Here is a 4196-nt window from a genome sequence, read left to right as displayed (position 1 = left end):
CTAGGCCTCATCCAGAATAAGGTTCTTTCTTCCCTTATTAACTATCTATCTTCTCTTGTAGGAGCATTAATCAGTGGGACCACCTCTCTTCTCCAAAGTGAAGCCTCCTTCTTTCCCCTCTTTTCAATACTTTCCCTCTCCTCACCTAGAGGCTCTTTTTTTCTGAGACCAGAGAGGTCACCTTCTACTCATTTCTAATCCTTGACTAGACTCCAGCATATTACACTCTCCTCTGTATCCTCTTGCTCTCTTTTAATATTGTAATGCAGACCCACAAAAGAAGCATCTGTCTGTACACAGGATGTCACCAGGTTCTGTCCATAATTCCCAATGTCTATCTCTTCTCTGTTACCTCTATCAGATTTCTGTCTTTTGTCTTGTGTACATTTAGAAAATATTCTCTTGTTCTTTCTGTTGTTACTATGTTGCCTGCTGCATTTGCTCCTCTGGCATTTTTTTTGGGGGGGGAATGTTAGAGAAGCAAAAAACTCATTTCTGGTTTTCTTTTTAAAAATTTTTCAGTATTTCAAACTCATCTTTATTACTGAATGTCCATCTTTTATCCTCTATGTCTAAACTTATGTTTGTAGGGTAGGTCACCCTGGTCTGTCTCCTGAGCTCCACTAATCTGTGAAACATATTCTATCCCCTCTTTTTTCTACTAGTTTCAGAATAGTCTTATGTTTTGGAAATATCCTTTCCTTTGTCTTTGAAAGTATTTCTCCTGATGGCTTGTAGAATTTGTTTCTAAAGAAAATTGTTAAATTTAACTACTGTGTGTCTTGGAGTTTGCACCTTGGGTTTTTTTTTTTCCTTGGAGGTGATCTGTGAATTCTTTCATAAGGAACTTCATTTTCTATGTTCAGATGTTCTGGGCACTTCTCTTATTTCCTTAATTATGTGTTAATTGTTTTGTTGTTTGTTTGTCTACTGTGTTCTTCTGGGAGACCTATATCTTTAGGTTGTCTCTATGCATACTGTCTTTGAGATCAATATATTTTCCTTGCAAAGTGAACATATTTACTTTTTTTTAAAACTTTGATTTATTTTATTTTTAATTTATGGAATAAAACAAGCATTCCCATAACATAGCATGATAAAATGATTGCACATGAAACAGCAAATCTATTATATACAACTTGCTATTCTTTTTTAAAATGTGTAATAAAGTGATCTTGTAAATTTTTCCTTTTTTTTTTCTTTCCCTGATATGGTTACCATTAGACACAAATATGTATAAATATATGTAAAGTCATTCTATACATACTTCTATTTACCATTTCTTTCCCTGGATGCAAATAGTGTCTTCCTTTATACATTCTTTGTAGTTAATTTAATGTTAATGTCTTTTGCTTCTCCTAGGTTGTTCTTCACTTCTATGTATTTACATTCCCAATCTACTGTTCTTGCTTTGGTTTCTTTGCTGAGGTTTGCCCTTGCAGATTCGAGGGTTTTTTTTTTTTTTGTTGTTGTTGTTTATTTTGTGTTTTATTCTGTTCATTATTTTTTCTTTGCAGGACATAAATTCTACCCTTATAATTCACATTTCTCTTTTAAAGCACTCAGGAACAATGTGTTGTAGTTTCATGTTCTTTTCAAATTCCACTGGGTCCTCTGTCTCATCAAGTGTTGGATCATTTCCTTTGTTTGTTTGTTTGTTTGTTTGTTTGTTTGTTTTAGTATTAATTCATAGATACCTGAACTAGTTTACTAGATATGGGGGCCATATTTCCTTCTGTTGTTCTGTTTTTACTGTTCATTTACCTAATGTATATTCAACATCTTTGAGTTATCTTCTTCTTATTGAAATCTGTTACTTTCAATCTGTCTTTCTCCTTGTTTTCCCCATCATTCACTTTCTGACTCTTTCCCCTCTGATTCTGGTTTCTTCGTAGGCTCAATCTCATAGCATCTCAATCTCCTCCCACACTTGACAATTCACAATTAACCAGTCTAGGTTTCTGCCCCAAATCATTTTTGAGTGGTCAAAACTGGGCCCACCCAGATGCTGTGCTCTTTCCCTCAGGATTGGGGGAGTGATGAACAGCTCTCTCTCTCTCTCTTTTTCTCTTTCTCTCTGTCTCACACACATAGCTTTTGTTTCTCAGTTTTCTTATCCAGTGCTAGCTGTACAAAACCTATTTACCCCAGGTGCCACCAATTCAGAGCTTCGCAGCACTGGTACATTTGGGTTGCAACACTCATCCTTTTGCTCTTGAATGGTTATGGCTATGCTGGCTTTTGAGCCAGGTCAAATAGAGTCTGGTTCTCCAGAACAATGGAAAGAGGAAACAGAGATAAGGGTTTTGTATAGGCCTGTGTCATGTTCTTGTGTCTGTTAGTGCAACCTCATTACAAGTAGCATGAGAGGTTGGGGAGGGGTTCTGAGGGAATTAATAGTCAGTGAACGTCAGTTCTTGTTTGTTTGTTTTTTGCCTTCTTTTGGATTCTAGTGTCCTAGACCTTGGACATAGATGTAGTTGCTTTATTTTTGACATATAGTTTCTATTTTGGAGATGTTTGAGAGATCATGGAGATCAGAAAAAAAATTATCCTTGCAAAACACTATACTACATTATTCTCATAAAGATTTTAAATAATGTACATATACATTATTCACATAGAAATTTTGTAGAGAATGGAAGGTTTGTGTGTGTATATATATATACATATACACACACACATATTTTATATATATATATATATATATATATATATATATATGTACATATGTGTGTGTATAATTATTTAGGTTTCCATGATCTGGATCAATCAGTTTGGAGTATTCCAATTGCATTCCATATCATGTGCTTTTTGTTGTTGTTGTTGTTGTTTTTTATTATACTCTCATATTGAATTAGATCTTGGTTCTAGGGGCAGCTAGGTGGTGCAGTGGATAGAGCACTGGCTCTGAAGTCAGGAGGACCTGAGTTCAAATCTGGCCTCAGATATTTAACACTTACTAGCTGTGTGACCTTGGACAAGTCACTTAACCCCATTGCCTAGCCAAAAAAAAAGAAAAGATCTTTGTTCTAACAAATCAGAGGTCTGAACATCTATACACAGCTGATTTGTGAATGACTCCCCAGAGTATAAATAATCAATTATTTTTTGTATGTAAAAATATGTCTCATGGTTGATGTAATTATTTGTTGTTCCTCATATCCAACAAATACCTTCTCAAAACAAACTTTTATATGATTGATTAAATAGAGTCTTGTCATCATATAGCTACCCAACATATAATAGGAGAGATTAAGAATTTTTACCATCCCTAGGAGTTCTGAACCATAGGACACAGGGCTGGACCCATGGATTCAGCCAAGGTGGAGTTCCTGGCCAAGAAGGAGATGGTCACCATCATCTCCAATTTCAGCCTAGACAAGATCTACCTCATCAGGGGACATCTGTAAACTTTTAATCCTGGTTTACCTGTAGAAGTACCTCTTTGGCTGGCAATGAACCTAAAACAGAGGCAGAAGTATTCAGTGATTCCTCCTGAATGGATGGACGTTGAAAAATTGGAGGAGATACAAGATCAAGAGAGAAAGGAGGAAACATTTACCCCAATGCCTAGTCCTTACTACATGGAACTTAGCAAATTGTTGTTAAATCATACTTCGGGTAACATCCCCAAGGCAGATGAGATCCGGAACTTGATTAAGGATATATGGGATACCAAATAGCTAAACTCCTGGTATCTGCAGACAGTTTTGTCAAACAGCAGGAAACACATGCCAAGCTAGATAATCTAACCTTGATGGAGATCAACACTACTGGAACATTCCTCACAGAAGCCCTAAATCATATGTACAAACTCCACACAAACCTCCATCCTACAGAAAGTGCTCAGTCTTAGGACTTGTAGATGAAAACATTGTAGCGAGAGAGACCCCCTTAAGTTTTGTAAGACTGAGGGTAGGCAATGGAAAGGAGGCTAGAGCACCTTGCCACTTTTCAGGAATGAACTTCCTATAGTTGGGAAGTTCTCAGAATGTCAAAAGCACACATAGATGACAAGGGGTAGAGTGTCACCCTTTCTTTTTTCAGTAAGAGAAGCAACAGATGTAAGACTGAATATTAATCACCAGGCCTCCCCTCACTTTCAGAGTATGTCTTTGGGCCCAGGCCTATTTTGAGTATCCCTGCTACAAAATAATTTCTTCTCCCTGGCAGATTCCATTGACCCCCAACCC

General features: G+C 36.7%; 1 pseudogene; it reads left to right on the top strand.

Moving 5' to 3' along the window:
• Positions 1-3311: 3311 nt before the first annotated feature.
• On the top strand, positions 3312-3859 carry LOC114023472 (annotated as a pseudogene).
• The last annotated feature ends 337 nt before the right edge of the window (positions 3860-4196 follow it).

Source organism: Vombatus ursinus, unplaced genomic scaffold (assembly GCF_900497805.2).
Source record: "Vombatus ursinus unplaced genomic scaffold, bare-nosed wombat genome assembly UNPS02014818.1, whole genome shotgun sequence".
Lineage (NCBI taxonomy): Eukaryota > Metazoa > Chordata > Mammalia > Diprotodontia > Vombatidae > Vombatus > Vombatus ursinus.
The sequence above is the reverse complement of the archived record's forward strand: the minus strand, read 5'-3'. Positions and strand labels throughout refer to the sequence as shown.